Source organism: Oryctolagus cuniculus, chromosome 20, assembly GCF_051225735.1.
Source record: "Oryctolagus cuniculus isolate XC-2025 breed Fujian yellow rabbit chromosome 20, ASM5122573v1, whole genome shotgun sequence".
In the NCBI taxonomy this organism is placed as follows: Eukaryota; Metazoa; Chordata; class Mammalia; order Lagomorpha; family Leporidae; genus Oryctolagus; species Oryctolagus cuniculus.
This window is the reverse complement of record NC_142886.1, coordinates 18,437,285-18,458,275: the sequence shown is the minus strand read 5'-3', so window position 1 is coordinate 18,458,275 and position 20,991 is coordinate 18,437,285. Positions and strand designations below refer to the sequence as shown.

Here is a 20,991-nt window from a genome sequence, read left to right as displayed (position 1 = left end):
AATGCCAAGAAAACACGAACAGCTGCTGGCCCATAGAACAAATAGCAAACACGCAAAGATGGCAGGCTCAATGGAATCGCTTTACTCTGCAGAGTCCCATGTAAATCTGCTTTCATTTTCATTTAACAGTGTAGGTAACGTACCCGGTACAGTGCCGGAGACAAAGCAAGTGTGGGGAGCAAATCCGGACTGGACTAAGTTACTGGAATTAAGACTTATTCTATGCATCTGCTCTCCCACAATATGGCGCTGGGAGAGAAGTAAACAGCTTCCGCACAGCTGCCTCCAGTTCAACCAATTAACTGTAGGACTTGCTCCTGATTGGAGAGCAGCGTACTCGGCGTGTGGGCAGCCGAGTTGGGATTGGCGGAGGAGGACTATAAAGGAGGAGAGAGACGGCATGCACCAGGAACATCTATGGGGAACATCTAAGGGAACCCGTGCAGCCCCCGAGAGAACCGGCCGGCGGTGTGCCGCTCCCCTGCGGAAGAGGGGAATGTGGCCAGGGGGAACTGCCCTTCCACGGAGGTGGAAGGGATAGTAGCCAACCCGGGAAGAACCAGCAGCAAACCCGGGGAGGGCCGAGCAGACGAAAGAACAGCGCAGGGTCCTGTGTCGTTCCTCCACGAAGAGGGGGAGCGACAAGCAAGTAACTATTCCTTTACGTTTCCCTCTCGGCTTTTCCCCAAACCACTCAACACAAGGAAAAGAACACCTTTCCTTCTCGGATCACTCAACTTGGAAACCCAGAAAGTAGCCCCAGAAGAAAGTGAAACATCAAGGCCGGCCATCACCGGCTGAAGTTCCTGCGTGCTGGCATCACCTGTGAGCGAGTCCGGGTGGCTGTGGGAATAGAAGTTGTTTCCTTGAGAAGTCAACGAGGGCAGGGACATGGCCCGGCGTCAGGCCGCACGCACAAGGGGCTCCTGTACGCTGGACACTCTGTCTTACTCTGCTGGTGACTCAGCACAGAGCAAGCTCCTGTGCCAGTCGAAACCTCAGTGTGTTCTTCTCTGCTTAGGGAAACAGTCATCCTCCATCACCACTCAGCCTCCTAGCAGTGGATGAGTAAAGCACTTCTAACGCAACAGAGAGTAAGTGAGAAGTCCGAGTCCTATGCACACACGTGCTGTAGGAAATGCATGCTGGTCCCTCACGTCAGGAGCCGCAAGGATGACCCTAGCCTGAAGGAGAAAGACTCCCACTACTGGTGGATTTTTCTTCTACTCTCTCCTCTCCCTGAACAGACAATCATCAGAAGTCCCTGTTTCTTGTCCATCTGTCTCTGAGTGGCTGTGTATGGAAGTGAGTTGAGGTTGCTAAAGGCTTCCAGATCCTAGGGGGCAGGGTGCTGTTGGAATTGATCCCCCATGCTACAGACAGAGCAGGCATGGGACGTGGCTCTGGAGCTGGAGGAGAGGTCTGTTCTGAAACGAAGCACGCTGAGGCAGCCCTGACCACTGCAGCTCCGACACCCAAGGTAATAAGGGTGCCCTGGAAAGACCAGGGCTGCGGGTACAGAGGGGTCGAGGGGAAGGTTCCTGGACAACGTCAGGAAGATGGTAGGGAAAAGTCTCTTGGCTCTGCATGCCTCCACGGATGTTCTTATTTTAAATTTTATAAACTTATTTTTATCTTTATTTTATTCATTTTCATCTACTTGAAAGGCAGAGTGAGAGAGAGGCAGACAGACAGTGGAGGGTGCAGAGAGAGAGAGAGGAAGAGAGGAGAGAGATCTTCGATCCACTAGTTGATTCCCCCAAATGCCTGCAACAGACAGGACTGGTCCAGGCTGCAGCCAGGAGCCAGGACCTCCATCTGGATCTCCCATGCAGAGGGCAGGGTCCAAGACCTTGAGCCATCATCCACTGCCTCCCCAGGATGCATTAGCAGGAAGCCGGATCAGAAGCAGAGGAGCCAGAACTCAAGTCAGCACTGCTACATTGGATGTGGGCATCACAAGTGGCAGCTTAACCCATTACATGACAATGCCAGCCCTCCGGCAGATGGACTACAAAGGTTTTCAAAAAATTCATGGAAAATGCATAATATGAAAGAACAATGCATGAATTCCAATTTTTTTTCACAAAAGTAAACTTTGTTATCTTTAAATTCTGCTTTTCACAAACTTTCCGAAGTCCTTGTTTATGTAAAAATAAAGAAGTGTTCTGGGTCAGAAGTGTGACTAGTGTAAACTAATGTAGTTTTTTCATATACAACCTAAGGCCTTTCTTCTCTTTTTCTAAAATTCAGATATTGAATTACACTTAAGAGTAGCCAAATTTTTCTGAACTAGAACCAAGGCTCTTGCCAGTAAAGTACATTTAAGGGGACGAGGAAACAGAGTATTGAAATGTGATCAGTGGGACATCTGATGGTTATACCGGATTCCGCTGGACTAAGAGCATCTGTGTGGCTCTTATGGTGGTGGTGGTTATAAAGGAGGCTCAAGGGTCTCAGACATTGCTCAGTACCTCTGGGCTGGGCTATGTGGAAGTCAGAGGTAGGGAAAGGAGAGAGAGCGCAGTGGATAGAGGAAGACATCAGTGAGGGGAAGAAAACACACCAGAGTCGGTGCTGGGACGGAGCCCGGGGCTCAGTGAGAAACAAGACTACGGAGAAGTGCGACTTCCTTGGGAGGAGAACCTGGGGAGAAGGAGCAGGGCCGTGGAGGGTGAAGGTGTGACGGGAACGGCTGTGCCTTCTCCGAGTCAGACAGAGAGCAGGTTGTCATTATACACTTGGGACTCCTCGGTGTTGGCTACACTTGATGCCACCAAGAGTGGCTGTGAAAGGGAGGCAATGGGTGGGAGAATGGGCATTGGGAGGGTCCCAGCAGAGGAATGAGTCCACCCTGAGCTCCCAGGTGCTCCAGAGGGAAGTCACAGAAGAGTGGGGATACTTCCTAGATGACTATTATATCTTCTCTGCAATGAGGCTCCCCCAAGAGACCACATTTCTCCAAGGATGAGGGCCACCACTTAGTCATCTACATGGCCCAAGCAGCCAGCACGGTGCCTTACCTGTTATGACTGCTCAATAAACGTTGGTCGTTTTGTTGTCATTGTTAGGGTGCCAAGATTCCTGCAGAATTAGTGTCTTCCAATAGAATGCTCACAGAATGCTACTGAACATTACAGTTGAAAGGGACCGTGGGTAACATCGTGTCCAGTGCCCTGATGTAGAGCTCAAAACTGGAACTAAGAGGAGCAACACAACTTGCTCAAGGTCACGCTCCACCCCAGACATTCTGGTTCCTGGTGGGATCCAGGAATCTGAGTTTCTGACGAGCGTCACACCAAACCTCAAGTCGATGGAATTCAATGCAGGTGCTACCCAAACCACGACCTAGACTTTGTGGTCTGGCTTCAAGAGCTGAGACTAAATTGAGAGTCCCGGGCATGAGTAAGGGTTAGCAAAGCAGCATTTTCTTATAAAAACTAAGGAATTCTGTTTCACAAAAAATGTTTCTGACTAAAACTACAATGAGCTATCACTTCACAATGACTATGGCTAAAAGTCTGACAATAAGAAGTGCTGGCAAGGATGGAGAGAAAGTGGGACTCTCATATATTGCTGGTGGGGATGGAAAATGATGCAGCCATTTTGGAAAACAACTGGTCAGTTCCTCAAAATGTTAACACACTGAATTAAGATATGACTCACCAATGCCACTCCTAGGTATATTCCAAGAGTAAAGAAAACATATATCCATGCTAAAACATGTATATAAATGTATACAGTAGCATTATTTTTTTTTTATTTGACAGATAGAGTTAGACAGTGAGAGAGAGAGAGACAGAAAGGTTTTCCCTCCATTGGTTCACCCCCCAAATGGCTTCCACAGCCGGAGTTACGCCAATCAGAAGCCAGGAGCCAGGAGCCTCCTCCTGGTCTCCCATGCAGATGCAGGGGCCCAAGCACTTGGGCCATCCTCCACTGCCTTCCTGGGCCACAGCAGAGAGCTGGACCAGAAGGGGAGTAACGGGGACCAGAACCCGGTGCTCATACGGGATGCTGGCGTCGCAGGCGGAGGATTAACCAAGTAAGCCATGGCGCTGGCCTCTACAGTAACATTATTTATGAAATAGCTAAAGATATAAAGAAACGACCCAAATCCATAGAGATGGAAAGCAGATTGATGGTTTCCTAAAACTTGGGCAGGGATTAAGGGTTAGAAACAGGGAGTTCCTGCTAATGGGCACATGATTTCTTTTTGGGGTAAAAATGTTTTAAAATACAGCTGTAGCAATAGCAGCACAACTCTGAATAAACACAAAACACTGAATTGCACACTAAATAGGTGAATTTTATGGTACGTGAATCATATCTTAATAAGGCTATCTACAGGTTTTGGAAATGTCATGTTGAATTGGAAGTGCTGGGGCGGGTATGTGGCACAACGGTTGAGCAACCTCATGGGACACACAGAACCCACATCAGAGTGCCTGGGTTCAAGCTGCAGCTCCGCCTCCAACTCCAGTTCCTGCTAATGTGCACCTGGGAGCAGTGCTGATGGCTCATGCATTCGGCTGCCTGCTGGCCATGTGGTTCTAGACTGAGTTTCCAGTTCCTGGCTTCGGCCTGATCCAGCCCTGGTTCTTGGAGGCATTTAGGGAGTGAACCGGCAGACAGAAGCTTGCTTGCTCATTTGCACTCGCTCTCTCTCTTTCTCTCTGCCTCTCAAATAAAATAAAATAAACAAAATTTTAAAGTTGTAAGTGTCTAAATAATTCTGCTACCAGAGCCTATAAACAGACTACAGAGGCAAGACATATAACATATATGAATGAGGTTGGGTATGATGTAAGAAAAATAGGGGGTAATGAACACTGGCCAATTGAAAAAATGTTTGTCCAGTGTACCCTTTACAGCTGTTCAGGTTTAACACTTGTAACTTTGCAAGACTATGGACCAATGTTGACATCTCTTCCAATCCTGAAAAGAAGTCAGAAACCTGGGCTTTTCTCTGTTTTTAAATGGTGACACTGAATCATGAATGCATGTGTGTACTTTTTTTTTTTTTTTAAAGACATCATTGGGAGAATCAAGTAAAACATGCCTGTGAGGTAGAAGCGCCCATGGCTGCTAGCACGTGACCCAGGGTCAATACTGTAGTAAGTACGGGCTGGCGTTGGCTCAGCGGTTCCTTTGTCTACTGAACACCGTAGTACATAAAGTGAAATACGTTCAAGGGGCTCAGAAAGCTTTAAACATTAGGTAACCTCCACCACCCAGAAAACCCAATCTGATAACAAATACACAGAGCTCTTCAGTGAAAGGCACTGGAAGGCAGGGGCAGCATGGAACTAGAGCCAGAGCCAGGACAACGCAATTCTCCCAAAAGGAAAGTGCCCATCTGTGAGGAAGGCGGGCTCCAGCAGCCTGCTCAACAGGCGTGCATAAAGGCTCCTAAGTTCCAGAACACCGTGAGGCCTCGTCTGGTGATACCTGACACTGGCTCTGGACTATCTGAGTTCATTTATTTTTCATTGCTGCAGTGAACAGCGGGAGGAAACAGACTCACGGCCTCTCAATATGCTTATGAACTTCAGGGCAAGACGCAGCTCATTCTTCCAACGTCAGGAGGGAATAGACACTTGAATCCAGGTGCTCTGCAGGCTGCAAGAGATTTAAATCCCGGAGTTGGCTGCACAGCTGAATATTTTCCCAACAATTCTCTTATGAAGAAATTTCCCAGGACAGGGACTTTGGAGGCAGACGCATTACTGTTCACATAATTGAAATAGCAGGTGAATAAAAGGGGAGGGGGATAGGTGATTTGATGAAGGGTCATACAGGTGTCCTTGAAAACGGACAAGCACTGGGGAATCAATTTGTGTGTTCTCTAGGAGACTTAAGGAACAGATTGTTACAATCAGTTAAGGGGCTGCATACAAATGACACTCCTTTGTGTGGACGTCTGCAAATCTATATAGCGTCAGCAGTTGTCGGGAATCCAGATCAGCCAGGGAGAGCTAAGCAGGAGCATGTGTTAATGTGTTTCAGAGAACAATTCCCCTACTCCTCCCCAAAGGAGGCACAAAGGTAACAGCCTAGAAGGGTCATCGTCTTACTAGCCTTGGACCGAGACTTCAAATCTCATTAAGTGTGCTCTGCTATAGAAACAATAAACATGGTAACCAAACAACCAGGTGGTGATCACTAAAACTCTATTCACAGCATGATGGATTCTTTGATAGATAGTATGGATGCAATATACCCTCCACTGTCCCTGGCTCCCTTCTCTTCTGCCTGGTTGACCTAATCCACTGTCTTGACTTGGAGGATTCTAGGTACTTCTTAGCTGTCTTTCTTGACTCATACCACGGTCACCTATTAGATTTCTATTCCCGAATGTATCATCTCATTAGTATCCTAATTTAAGCTCAACATGTTATGCAGTGACCTTATAGTTCCTCCAAGGCTGCTTGTCCTCTGAATTTCTTGAAGGCATCCTGATCCACCCAATACCCCAGTCCCTATGTGGGGTAATTCTCCAAATGTCAACCCCTGCATCCAACTCCCAAATGCTGTTCAAATCTGTCCTTTCACCTCTCCCCTCCTGCTACCACTTCTAGACCACACAGCAGCTTTCCAGCTGGTCTCCGCATGATCCTTTTCTCCCACCCGATGTTATCATCAGAATTCTCCTTTTGAAAATGTAATCAAATGAAGTTACTCTTTTTAGAACCTCCATAAGCCCTTTCAGTCTTACAGAGTAAGGCCTTGGCAGGTAATACAAGATCCACCACAATTTCTACTTCAACTAACTGATCGAGCCTCATTTTTTGCCAAAAGTCCTTAAGAAATGTCTTACTTTATCTTGAACACACTACTCTTTCCACACCTCTTTGCATTTGCGTATGCTGTTCCCGGTATTGATGATGTTCCTCCCACCCTTGTCAATCTGGAAAACACTTTATATTCTACGAGTTCCAACCCAAAAGTTTCCTCATCTCCTTTGTAGAAATATTTGTTGCTTCTCATGTGCTTTCCTAAGTATTTTGCTCATACCAATCACAAAGCACTAACACAGTGGCTAATACAATGTCTGGGGTGCTTTCTTATTTACTACTTTATCTCAATGATTTGCACTAGGGTACTTCATCAGTGTCCATGAATTCAGTGCATACACCACGAGATTAAAGCATGACAAGACTTTCTAGTGTGACTTAAAAGCATAATGAAGAATCTAAATGTGAACACTTCTTCTGTAATAAACTATAACAAACTATGAGGATTGTTAGCCTGACCTCAAAAGATGTAATCTGCAATATACGGCCTTGACTTAGACAATCAGGGCTGTCCCTTCAGTCCTGCAAACAGTGTCTGGTAAATACTCAGCACTGCATATGGCTTGCTGATACTATTGGTAGAGGCTTATGATCCAGCCCACAGTCTAGCTAAACTGACTTAAAAGTAGCTGTCACCATACAGTAGACCTTTTAGAATACCTAATCTTACACTATGAAGGATAATACACACATAGGCCCACGTTTGCTAATGCCCGTGAAATATTCTGCCCCACACACACTCACAAGCCACTTACTAGCATGTAAGGACGGTGGGCTTAAAAAGCTTTCTGGCATTATTTTCTAGGTTTTTCTACAGACCAACATCAAGCCATTTATCTGACCTCCTTGATCTACACAGCCTATCCAGAACCCACAGCTATTTTCTCGAGGCCTGAATGAGTCAGAACAAGAAAATGATTAATCAACTTGGAGAGATTTGAAAGCTGGACGAGAGCCATCCTGTGAGTAAAAGCTCAGAGCTGTGGGACCGCAGCAGTTGGAAAGTTAGGGGATTTCCATAGCTGAAACATTTGGCTGGCTTGCCGTGGTCCTATGACCTTGCAATAAGACAGAACAGACCGAGCTGGGTGATTTACCTCTGACAATATCCTATGTCTGCTGCCTTTGGCTGCTCACTCTGACTTGACAAAATCAAAGTTATTCCCCCTGAGCCTCGTGACTTTGGAAGTGGCTCAGAAAATTCCCTTTGCTTTTTCCTCCCCATGGATATCATTCTCAGTCTTTGGCTTCACTTTTACGTATGTGAGGCTTAAATTAGAAGTGAATGCAAAGCGCCTAGCACAGTACTTGGCAAACAGTTAGGTGGGTCTGCTGTTTCTCAGGCCAGCTTGGTCTCCCAGCACTCGGGGTAGGCAGCACCATCTTGCTTTTCTTCCGTGCCAGTTGCTACCCTGCCAGTGCCTTTGAAAATCCCCTTTCCCCCTTCAGATGTGCGTCACATAGCATTTTCCTTACTTCATCTAATCCAATTCTTACCATTCCCTTTTTGGGAGACTTGACGGCTGATGTCTTTAAGACATTACTCTAGTATTATATCACTGTTTACACCCAAAGTACTACAGGTGATGCATCTGAGCAGCGTGGTTGCATTTTCCTTTGTTTGTTGTTTGACAGGTACTATTTTATCGATGTGAGGGCTTCCTGTATTTCTGTTTCATTTTTCTCCACCAGTTACGCCTCTGCTTCCATTCTCTTGCCCTTTTGCATGAAGTGCACTGCTCTCTTTCTTCTTTCATTTAAACATATGAATCACTTGGATTTTATTACCACTTCTTTCTATCCTAGTGCCGCTTTCTGTTCTATCATTGCATTTATAATACATTCCTCGTGTCTGCTATCAATAATGTGTCAGCAGGATATTCTAGTGCCTGATTGTTTATTGGTCTCCTGTCTCCATTCCTCTCTTTAATATCAGCTATTTTCCTTATATAACATCTTAGGTTCTTGCCCACAAACTTAATAAAGAAATAAGCTTAGGCAAAGCTCTCTGCTCAATTCTCTTCCTGACCTGAAGGGATAGAAGTCCCTCTCCTTTCAGGGAACACTGTCATCTGTCTCAAGTCTCATGAACCCACAGGAACAGACATATGCAAACAGCCACTGCTAGGGTTCTTTATCTCTTGTTGGGCAGTGACAGCTGCTGCATTTCACTGCAATGGCATGGAGGGGGCCTGGGGATCCTGCCTTTTGGCACACAGGTCAGGCACACTGAGGCTCAACAGCAGAAGAGAGAAGATGCCTGGGTGGCAGGGGAGAGTCAAATGGTAGTTCAGAGAAGAAGGGAAAAGGAAGGGAATTTGAGGAAAGAGGAACAGAAGCTACAGATGAATCAACCACAGGAGGAAAAGAAAGGGGAGATGAAAAAGATTTAGAAAAACACAGGACTGGAGGGAGGCAAGCGGAGTGGCTCGGGGAGAGAAAGAATCAGGAACAGAGGCCAAGAGGAAGAGAAAGGTGGCACGCAGCTGGTCATCCACTTGAAAAAGAGAGCACGAAGGGAAGATATCCAGGGATGAGTGAACACAGATGAGAAAACATTCCAGATCAACGTGCATCCTCATTGAAAACCCCCTTGTTGTTACAATCTGCTCCCCACAATATGGCTTCTTGTTACAAATCCCTCAGCCTATAGAAGCAGAAATATCCCTCTTGCCAAAGCCTTTGAAGTCACTCGCTCCAGTCAAGCCCTCAAAGACTCAAATCCTGTCAGTCTATACAGCCACAAGTGAGAAAGTGGCCAGGACGCTCTTCTGACCCTTCACTGCTAATGACTGGCCCACATTTTGATGATGCTGAGGCTGACGGTGATTTTATCTTATTCAAGTGATTTTTAAGAGGCATTCTACTGCAGGCAACTACAATAATCAAAGATGCTCTTTGCTAATTACTGACTTCAATTCTATAAGGCATTAGAGACAAAAAGAATGCTGAAATCACAGTCAAGAACCCTCCTAGGGGGATGTGGATCATTATTTTTTTTATTTTTTAAAGATTTATTTATTTGAAAGTCAGAGTTACAGAGAGAAAGGGGAGACACACACACACACAGAGAGAGAGAGAGAGAGAGAGAGAAAGAGAGAGGTCTTCCATCTGCTGGTTCACTCCCCAGCTGGCCACAACAGCCAGGGCTGGGCCAGGATGAAGCCAGCAGCTAAGAACTTCATCTGGGTTCCCCATGTGGGTGGCAGAAGCCCAAACACTAGGGTCAGCCTCTGCTGCTTTTCCCAGGCCATTAGCAGGGAGCTGGATTGGAAGTGGAGCATTCCATATGGGATGTAGGTGTCAAAGATGGCAGCTTTACCTGCTATGCCACAAGGCTGGCCCTGGATGTGGGTCTTTTTGACAACTGTTAAGAAAAGAATGCCATAGGCTCTCATTGTGGCAGAGCAGGTAAAGTTGACGCTTACAATGCCAGCATCCCATACGAGTGCCAGTTCTAGTCCTGGCTGCTCCACTTCTGATCCAGCTCCCTGCTAATGTGCCTGAGAAGGCAGTGGAGGATGGCCCAAGTCCTTGGGTCCCTGCAGCCACATGGGAGATGGCCCTAACTGTTGAGGCCATTTGGGGAGTGAACCAGTGGAAGGAAGATTCTCTCTCCCTCTCTCTCTCTCTGTAACTTTGCCTTTCAAATAAATAATAAATCTAAAAAAATAATAATAATAATAAGGAAAGAAAGGAAGGGAGGGAGGGAAGAAGGGAGGGAGGGAAGAATGCCTGTCCAGGGACCAGTTTCTTTGGCTATGAGGCTGAATTTACTCCCTCCCAGTACCGCCCTACAGAGGAAAGGTTCCTTGTTGGGCATCTGCTGTCTTTGCATTTCCCCTTCTTTTGGTGGAACATTCTGGTTCGGCTCAGCCTTCACTAAGGGCAGTGTTGGTTACACTGTCATCTGAGGCATGGGGCTTTCCCCTGGTCCAGAGTTGGTTCATCACCCAAGTCAGGCAGTGAGATTCTCTTCTGAGAATCTGAATCACTAGCCAAACCATAAAGATCTGAAAATGCCAGCATTATTTACATCCCTGCACTGGTTCTTCAATCAGACTGTTTATTAGTTGCTGTCCTCTGTGTTTCTGGAGTTGTCTTGTTTTGAAAATCTGTTTTATTTTCCATTTTTTTCATTCAACTTCATGACCCACTCCATATTCATTCAAATTGTTCTTTTTTCCTTTACATTAGTCAAGGTTAATTTCTATTCGTTGTAATGAAAGCCTTAAATAAAATCCACATGATGTTAAAAGAGAAAGTCACCTGTAGTATTTAGTCTTATAATTTCCTGCCTTTGTAATCTCTCCACTGGCTACAGATCTGATTTCCTCCGTGGCTCTCAGCCCTGGACACCAGTTGAAAAAGTCACAATGATTCTGAAGAGCAGGGTTAGAATGCAGGGATGTGCTAGGAATCCGAGCTGCTTCAACCCAGTTCAAGTTGAATGTCAATCTGGTGTCAGATGAGAAAGCTGCCACCACGGCCACAGAAACAGCTCACGACCTTTGTATCAGAGCCTGAATCAGAGGTGAGGGAGTGGTGAGAGCTGCATGGGCACAAAGATTCAGCAGATCTGTGACACAGTTCTGGTTTACCCAACAAGAAACACACAGGCAAGCCTCAAATTAGAGTGGGGAAATTGCCCAGTTGGTTCCAGTTTTCAGGGCCTCTTTGGAAACAGGGCAAATGATAAACTGAAGAAGGAGTACTGTTCAATATATGGCAATGGCCTTGCAGGGCTATAATTGGGCCTAGGACTGGAGATTAGGTTCTTGCTACTCTTAGCGCCTTGAAGATGGCCCTACTCTGTAATGGGCAGTGAGCAGATTAACCTAGCTTTTATTGCAGATGTCTACTACACATTTATTTCTCATCCAGCAAAATATGAGACCTTGAAAATGGCAAATTCCTACTACAGTGGAGATGAGTAGGCCAGAGGTACCTTCATGCCTCACTTACAGTGAGAGTTATCCAAAAATCTCAGATATTATTTCTTATACTATTCTAAATGCAAAGTGCTGCTCATCTTATCCACAAAAGTTCCTCCAACAAAGAGTTTTGTAAAAAACCCTAAGCACCAGGGCAGGCATTGGGTGTAAACAGTTAAGATACCACTTAGAATACCCACATCCCACGCACAGCCTCTCAAGGTACCTGGGGTGGAGCCTCAGTTTATTTCTAATACCAGCTTCCTGCTAATGCACACCCTGGGAGGGAGCAGGTAATGTTTCAAGTAGTTGGGTCCTTATCACCCACATGGGGAGACCCAGATTGAGTTCCAGGCTCCTGGCTTTGGCCTACCCCAGTTTCAGCTGTTGTAGGCATTTGAGGAATAAGCTAGCAAATGAGAGGTCACTGTATATGTCCTCTTTAAATAAATAAAAATAAAGAAAATGAGTAAACAAAATTTTTTAAAAAGTAGAAGAAAATCACACTTTATTCCTATTTTCATAGTCTACAGAAAGCTACAAACCCGAGATAAGGAAGGGACCTTAGCAGTCACATAGGTTAAATTCCATCATTTTGGAAAGGAAAAATTGCATTTGAGGGCCTGTATCAAAGTAGGGACCTGTCACAACACAGGCAGTCAGTGGCCAGGCAAAATCTAGAGTACAAATTATCTGACTTGTGTCCAGAGCTCATACCACTAACATCAAGTACTTGAAAATAAATCTGGCTTTAACCAATTCTAAATTCTGATTCATTCATCCAATTCAACAGAAATTTATCAAGCCTGTCTGATATGTCAGAAATTATTATGGGTATGGGAGCAAAGTGATAAATAGAAAAAAAAATCAAAGAAGCTGGTTTCTAAAGCTGATTCCTCTCAGCTGTTTCAGTAAAGGCAAGAGAATGAACTTAGTTCAAACCCAGTAACAATAATGATCCAACATCAATTAAACTGCATATGAATTGCTTTGCCAACAACAGGGATCATCTTCACTAAGCTAATCCCGCCTCCTAGTAGGAGCCCTGGCCTTGCCTAGGACGGCGACAAAGGGGCTGCAGAGTCCTAGATGTAAACCATAATTCTGGCTCTGCCGCTTACTGGTTGGTGACTTCCGCCAAGACACTCGCTCTGTTAGTCTCAATGTGTTTCATCTATGAAATGGGAATAAAACTACTTAAGAGGGCTATTGTGAAAGTCAGATAGACTGTGTGCAAAGCATTTACTTAGCACAGGGCTGGCCCACAGTGGGCGTCACATGGCCTCCTGGCTTGAGCAGTGTGCTCCCTCCTTTTAAAAATAACTCCACACAATGGATAGGAGTCCAGGAAGCGCTCAGTCCACAGCATTGTCCTGGAGCAAGATCCATCTTAAGACACTCAAAGAACAGAATCCTCAGAGACAGAAATTCTACCATATTTCTCAATAGTCCTCACACCAATTTGCTTGTGTGTAGACACTTCCTTATGTTTATCCAAAAATTCTTCATACTCCAGTTTCAGCTCTTGCGTTGTCCTCAGGTGAAATGGAAAACACTGGTCACTGTGCTCTACGGAGCGTCTTTATGTACATAAAGATTGCTATTAAATTGTCCTTTATCCTCCTTTTTCTCCAAGCTAATCCTGGTTTCTTTAAATTCCCTCCTGGTTCTTTCCCAATCCTTTAATCACTTTTGTGGCTGAACTCTCAGCCACCTCTGGACTCAACCCTTCCCTGTTAATTGTAAATTATAGAACTGGGCACAGTTTCCAACTATGGTTCCGAATGCTACCAGCAAGCTGACTGTGTCACGGTTCCTTCAGAACAGTTCCCTAACTTAACCTCCTACGAGGAACACACTTTGGTGTGGAGAACCATGTACTACCTTAATTTAGACTGAAAGAGTATTTGTAGCTTTTCAATAGAAATTTGAACTTGAACTGCCTACTCCCCAGTTCTCAGCATGTTTCTAACTGCCTCTCCTCCAAGCAGTGAGGGAAACTAACTTTAATAAGAATCCAGGTGATTGAGAAAGTAAATAAGCTGAACAGGAAACCTAAAAATGTTTGTCAAACACAGATATAAGTAGTCTTGGGTTTGTGTATTGCTGTCCCTCCAGAAGTACGAAAATTCACTGGCATCAAGGAAGCAAACTTGCTAAGGCACAACTTGCCGATCATGCATTGTCTCTACACTGCTTTCTGCTTATTTGCCCAGTTTCTCCAAATTTATAGTATTTTTTTCTAAAAAATGTTTTTTCTAAATTGCACAATATGTCTAGATTTTTTTTTCACTTTGTTTTGTTTCACAAACATACTTTTCTCCTGTTCTTTCCATGTGTGCTGTTAAGGCTTAAAAAGAAAATAATGGACTAGCATTGTGGTACAGCGGGTTAAGCTGCCACTTGCAATCCCATATCACAGTGCTGGTTCACGTCCCGGCTGCTCTGCTTCTGATCCAGCTTCCTGTTAGTGTGCATGGGAAGGCAGTGGGTGATGGGCCAAGTGCTTGGGCCCTCTTGCCTCCCATATGGGAGACCCAGATGGAGTTCCAGGCTCCTGGCTTGCCAGGTTATTGTGGCCATTTGAGGCGTGAACCAGCAGATGAATGAATTCATTCCCTCTCTCTCTCTCTCTCTCACACACACACACACACACACACACACCATCACTTGGCCTTTCAAATAAGTATAGAAACAAAAATCTTTTAGAAAAAATAAAATAAGATTTTTTTAAATTTAATTTTAATTTATTATATTTAATTTAATTTTAATTTATTATAACCAAATAAGACCATGGCAGCATAAAAGCCATTTCCTGAGCCATTTACTAACTCCAACTTCATAATACGTATGGGATATGTACTATGCACACACTCAGTGCTTAGAGAACTAGAAAACATAGGAACACATGGGAACTATCATGACATGAGGCAGAAAGGCCGTGTCAGTGGGGCACTGGGGACTGAGCAGCAGAGCTGAAGGAGGCAGAGGCAGGGCGTGAGCGGAGCAGGGCAGGGCAGCATCCCTCACACAGCTGACGAGACACTGGCCAAGGAAGGGATTGGGAAAGAATGGAGCTGGGTCCTGGAGAGATGCTATTTTTACAATAATTTTTCCAACTAAAAGCTGTTCTTGAGAAGCTCTCCAAGTCCTGTAACAGGGTCAGGCCACTTTGGTGCAATCTCAGGACAAGTAAACAACTAATTAACACCAGAGGCTTCACACAGGATGCAGCCTGAGTCAGAGGCGGCGATTTAATGGTCTGGCAATGCAGGGGGACAGAGTCGCTCACTTTTCGCAGTTTCCATAATTTCACCCTCCACGGTTTCATTATTTTTCTCTTCTCCCCGCACTGGGAATTTTGGGGGTGCTCATTTGGCAAACACGAAACTTCCTTATACATTCATGTGTGTTTCTCAGTAAGAAGACCAACCAAACAAAAAGTGGCTGAGGTTGATTGTGATTTTTCACTGTGGCTTTGGAAGGGAGATGATATCAGCACAGCCGCAGAAGCTGGGTTTGTCGGTTCAGCCTCCCTCCCCGCCTGGCAAGCAACAGAGCGTGAAACTTACACTCTAAAGAAACAACGGCAGGGCTGGGGGTGACTTGCTGTTGTTCTCTAAATACATCTTGGTGACGGAAGGGAAAGTGGTCAACCGGGAATCCAAAGGATATTCTCACTGAGCCCAAGATAATTTCTTAGGGTAGAGTTTTCTTTTCTTTCTTTCATTAATTTTTTTTAAACTTAGAGAAAATGGTTAACAAAAAAGAAAGAAAGTGGTTGAGAAATGCCTGTCAATGGTTTGGCAGAAGGGAGTATGTGGTTCAAGTTGCCAGAATGAAGCGTGGGTTATCATGGCAGAGTTCTCAGTCCACATCCCCTTACCACTCACACGAGGCCTGCGCCACACTACAGTCTCACCAATACACTAAAGGACTGCACAGGAAGCCGGCGAACCTGCAGGACTACTGTGACTATCACATGGACGTGCTCACAGGCACACATATGTGTTTCTGAGTGTGTGTGCATGTGTATGTCCTCTCAGTAGAAAACGAAAAGCTATAGACAAAAAAATCCTATTCACCAGACATTTATTAAAAACAGATGTATCCTAAGTAAGCCTTGCGCTAGGCACAGACAACAAGAAATGAGACGACCAAGAACCCAGTGTCGGAGGGGATCTGAGGCAGAAGGAGAACAAGCAATGGAAGCAGAGTCAAGGGAAGGGGAGGCAAGGGGGAGGGAGTTTCTCGGCCCCAAACTGTGACTCCTGCAACTGTGTAGATAATGATCTTTCTCACTGCTCACCACGGGAGAAAGATGAGAGACGGCCATTCTGGGAGGCAAGACTAACTGTAGACGTGGGCATTCTCAGCTGCAGGTAACCACACAACGTCCAGCAGGAGAGTCCCAGAAGATACATGGACACCTGGTCCTGGAGGTTAGGACAGAAGTCTGGGCTGGAGGTGGAGAGATCTGAGACTGGTTGGGGTAGGGGCAGCTTCCTAAGCATCAGTCAGGGCTGGCCCAGGCAAAAGGCACCATAAGAACAGAACAAAGGATAGTATCTCGAATCCCATAAGAGACAACAACTCTAGGGCCAGCGCTGTGGCATAGCAGGCATCCCATACAGGTATCAGTTCAAGTCCTGGCTGCTCCTCTTCCAGCTCACTGCTGTGGCCTGGGAAGGCAGTGGAGGATGGCCCAAGTCCTTGAGCCCCTGCACCAGCACGGGAAGCTCCGGAGGAAGCTCCTGGCTCCTGGCTTTGGATCAGCCCAGCTCCAGCTGTTGTGGCCATCTGGGGAGTGAACCAGCGGATGGAAGACCTCTCTCTCTCTGTTTCTTTCTGCCTCTGCCTCTCTGTAACTCTTTCAAATAAACAAATAAAATCTTAAAAAGAGAGAGAGAGAGAGAGAGAGCGCGCCTCTTGAGTAACCCCTCTGTACAGTGATGTTGTGAGGTATTTTCACTCGCAGAAACAGGTGAAGAAACTGGGGTTCCAGTCTTCTAGATTCCTGCTCCTATGGGTGTCTGCGTGAGAAGCATTCCTTTCTTGGTATCAGTGTTACTTTCACTATGGTCACCCCCAATGTACTAAAGTGACATAAGAAAATACTATGTTGTATGTTCTGTCTTCTTAGTACATTTTCTTCCATTTTTAATTTTGTTCTTAAATTTAGGATTATCAACAGTCCATTCTGTCTCTACCATTAGAATGTTATGTTCCTTGAAGTCAGAAACCCCTCATACCCTTTATTTCTTTTTAAATTCTCCAGACTTTACATGAGAATAACAGCTCCCAGTAATTGAGCACATGTCATATGCCAGACATTACATTTTTTAGAGTAACTTTATTTTTTATTTATTTTACTTGAAAGGAAGAGAGAAAGAGAGGAAGTGGGGAGGTGGGGAGATCCCATCTGCTGTTACTCCCCAAATGCCCACAACAGCTGGGGCTCGGCCAGGCCTAAGCCAGGAGCTGAGAATTCAATCCAAACTCAATCTGGGTAGCAAAGACCCAATCACTTGAGTCGTCACCTGCTGCCTCCCAGGGTACACATTAGCAGGAAGCTGGAATCGGGAGCAGAACTGGGGTTTGAACCCAGGCACTCTGGTATGGGACGTGCCAAATGTCTGTCCCCCAGACATTACTTCTAAGTGCTCTAGTGAAACTCCTTCAGTGAAACCTCACCCCAGTCCTGCCATTTGTCACTACCACTCTAGTGCATAGATGTCATCATAGCACAATCTAGCAAATGGCAGGGCCAACACACAGACCCAAATCTGTCTTGTCTTCACAGTGGTAGAGGCAGGCTCTTAAAGGCTGTCTCTTTTGTCCCCTCCTCATGCACAGGGAACGATCATCCTCAGTGGCAGGAGAGGTGGTTTAGGATAACCAGGCACCTGCCATCAAATACCTCCATCCACCTCCACCTCCTCCAGGGATCGCTTTAGGAGGTTGGCTGCCATGCTTTGCGTGTTCTTCTCTTAGTCCATTTAGTAAACTGACTTTTTGGGGAATTAAAACCTGATCAATTGAATGGGGTGTCTATAGCTGTGAAATAATTGATATACCGATTTTTTTTAAATGCAACACATAATTTTTGGTAAATACTATCATGTTGGTCAGTGAAGTTGGGGATCCAAAGAGATGTTGTTACATACAGAATTTAAAATCTGGGGCAGGCATGTGACCTAGTGCTTAAGATGCCCATGGCTCAATCAGAGTGCCTGGGATTGAGTCCTGGCTCTGGCTCCAGACTTCAGCCTCCTGCCAGTGCAGACCCTGGGAGACACCAGTAACAGCTCAAATATTTAAGTCCCTACCTCCTATGAGGGAAACTTGGATTACATTTCTTTTTTTTTTTTTTTTTTTTTTTTTTTGACAGGTAGAGTTACAGGCAGTGAGAGAGAGAGAGACAGAGAGAAAGGTCCTCCTTCCATTGGTTCACACCACAAATGGCCGCTATGGCTGGCGCTGCACCAATCTGAAGCCAGGAGCCAGGTACTTCCTCCTGTCTCCCATGCGGGTGCAGGGCCCAAGCACTTGGGCCATCTTCCACTGCACTCCTGGGCCACAGCAGAGAGCTGGACTGGAAGAGGAGCAACCGGGACTAGAACCCGGCACCCATATGGGATGCCAGCGCTGCAGGCGGAGGATTAACCAAGTAAGCCACAGCACCGGCCCATGGATTACATTTCTGACTCCTTGCTCAGCCCCAGCTTAGCCCTGGCCCATTGTGGACATTCAGGGAGTAAACCTGTGAATGTGAGTTTGCTTGATCACCACCACTCTCTCTTCCTGCCTCTTTAATAAAAGAAAAAATATTTTAAAAATTAAATAAGATTCAAAAACTCAAATTTGATGAAGTATTCCTGGAGGGCAGGATTAGGCATTAATGTAACTCTGATTTTAAAAATCAAGCAAAAAATAAACAATTGCAGGCTGTTCATACAACAGGACATTATTCAGCTATTAAAAGGAAAATCCTAATTCATGCCACAACATGGGTGAATCTTAAAAACATCATGCTAAAGAAATCAAGTATAAAAGCCAACATACTGTATGTGACTCCATTTATAGGATATGTCCACAATTTACGAGCTCATAAAATAGAAAATAGATTCTTGACTGCCAGGAACCAGGGAGAGAGGGAATGGGCGTCACTGCTAGTAGGAATTAGATTTTTTAGGTGGGGGAGGGTTATGAAGCGCTCTGGGATTAGTGGTGACAGCTGCCATAACCACTGAACCACTTCAAGTAGGTATATTTGATGGTATGTGAACTGTACCCTAACTAAAATTACAAGTTAAAAATTAAAGCAAGACAATAGTGTTCCTAAGAAGGGATCATGGGACAATTTTTTTTTTTTTAATAGGCAGAGTGGACAGTGAGAGAGAGAGACAGAGAGACAGAGAGAAAGGTCTTTGCCGTTGGTTCATCCTCCAATGGCTGCCGCGGCCTGCATGCTGCGGCTGGTGCACCGCACTGATCCGAAGGCAGGAGCCAGGTACTTCTCCTGGTCTCCCATGGAGTGCAGGGCCCAAGCACTTGGGCCATCCTCCACTACACTCCCGGGCCACAGCAGAGAGCTGGCCTGGAAGAGGGGCAACCGGGACAGAATCCGGCGCCCCAACCGGGACTAGAACCCAGTGTGCCAGCCCCGCAAGACAGAGGATTAGCTGCGGCGCCGGCCGGGACAATGTTTTTATTAAAGAATTGGCCAGGCCCTTTGGACTAGAGCATCAAGTTCTGGTATCCAGATGGTTTAAGGAAGGGCCCCAAAGCTGATTAGACTTGGAAAGTCAGATCTATATGGAATACTAAAGTGATGGGAATGATTCTGCTTAAACAGTGCAAGTCAGAGAAGGGGCGCTCATAATGGTTCTTCAAGGACAGGAGGATTCTCAGGCAGGAAATAGTAACCAGCTGCTTTCTACTGTCTCTGAAGACACAGCAGAAAGAGGAGGGCTCGAGAAATAGTATAAGGGATTTAGGGTAGACCCAAGGAAGAGTAACGTAAGAGAGAGAATTTAACAAAGAAGTGACATCGCTGATGATCTCCAAAAGGCAGGCAGAGGCTCCGGGACTCATCCAGAAGAGACTCAAAGCCCTGTCGGAGCGGGATAAAAGGAAAGGCACACCGTGGGCTAGACGATGTCCAGGAAAGCTGTTAACGTTACTGCAAATGTCTTTAAAGTAATTCCAGTTTCCTTCATAAAGCCGCCTTCTTGTGAGAGAAAAAGCTATCGAGTCCTCCTGCTCCAGAAGAACTGAGCAGCTCTGAGATAACAAGATTCAGGTGCTGGGCCAACAGCACTCATGCGGGGGGTTCCAGCTACTTAGAAGTTCCTTTTCTCTTTATCAATCTCTGCATTATTTAGCAGTTTTTCCCTAATTCTGAAACCTGTGATGCCAGCCTTTCAACAACCTATCCAATCTGCTAGAGTGTAGAAGTTTTCCAATTGCTCTATCACCCAACTTGGTATTCCACTGAGCCACTCCTGCTCCCCCAAGACTATCCATGACAACTTCTACCATCTGTCTTGTCTGTCTGTCTGTCTACCTATCTCTTAGAGAGGCAGAGGGAGACTGAGAGAGAGCTCCCATCTGCTGGTTCACTCCCCAAATCCCCCACCAGCCAGGGCCAAAGCTGGGAGCTGGGAATGCAATCCAGGTACCCCATGTGAGTGGCAGTAATCCAATCACTTGAGTCACCACCACTGCCTCCTTGTGTCTGCCTTAGCAGGGAGACAGAGTCAGAAGCCAGAGCTGGGAATCAAACGCAGGTACTCTGATATGGGACATGAGTGTATTAACTTCTTGGCAAAATGTCCCACTCTCTTTGTAGTCTACCATGTCTAAAGAAACAGATTGCAATATTGTACCCTGGTTATATATGTGCACCCAGCATTCAACACATCATATCTTCATACTGAAAATTCCACAAATCCAAGTTTTCAGTTATATTGTAAACTATGCTAGTTGTATGAATTTTCTGATATAATCAAATCAGTGTGGTTTTTTTTAGACTTATTTATTTATTAATTTGAGAGGCAGAGTGAGAGACAGATTTTCCATCAATGGTTTACTCTCCAAATGACTGCAAAACCCAGGTTTGGGCCAGGCCAAAACCAGGAGCCAGGAATTCCATTCAGGTTTCCCACACGGGTGGCAGGGGCCCAAGCTTTGGGGCCATCTTCCACTGCCTTCCAAGGCACATCAGCAGGAAGCTGGATCAGAAGTGAAGCACCCAG

General features: G+C 45.6%; 1 protein-coding gene and 1 long non-coding RNA gene across 44 annotated transcripts in view; one reads left to right on the top strand and one right to left on the bottom strand.

The window, feature by feature from the left end:
* The window catches only part of RAD51B (RAD51 paralog B), a 657,779-nt gene that overhangs the window by 261,895 nt on the left and 374,893 nt on the right, over positions 1-20,991 (bottom strand). For 3 of the 29 annotated variants that reach the window (XR_016226494.1, XR_016226495.1, XR_016226497.1), the window contains one exon: positions 5,528-5,622. The exons of the other annotated variants lie outside the window; for them this stretch is intronic. The gene's annotated coding sequence lies outside the window, so the exon portion shown is untranslated. The remainder of the gene's footprint in view (positions 1-5,527; positions 5,623-20,991) is intronic. 29 annotated transcript variants of the gene reach the window in all.
* Positions 35-20,991, top strand: part of LOC103351641 (uncharacterized) — a 128,795-nt gene continuing 107,838 nt past the window's right edge. For 11 of the 15 annotated variants that reach the window (XR_016226511.1, XR_016226502.1, XR_016226501.1 and 8 more), the window contains exons 1-2: positions 117-1,480; positions 7,603-7,759. This is a non-coding gene — a long non-coding RNA (uncharacterized LOC103351641). Of the gene's footprint in view, positions 1,481-7,602; positions 7,760-18,122; positions 18,576-20,991 lie in introns of those variants that run through there. The other 4 variants (XR_016226509.1, XR_016226505.1, XR_016226508.1 and 1 more) reach the window with 3 other exon arrangements.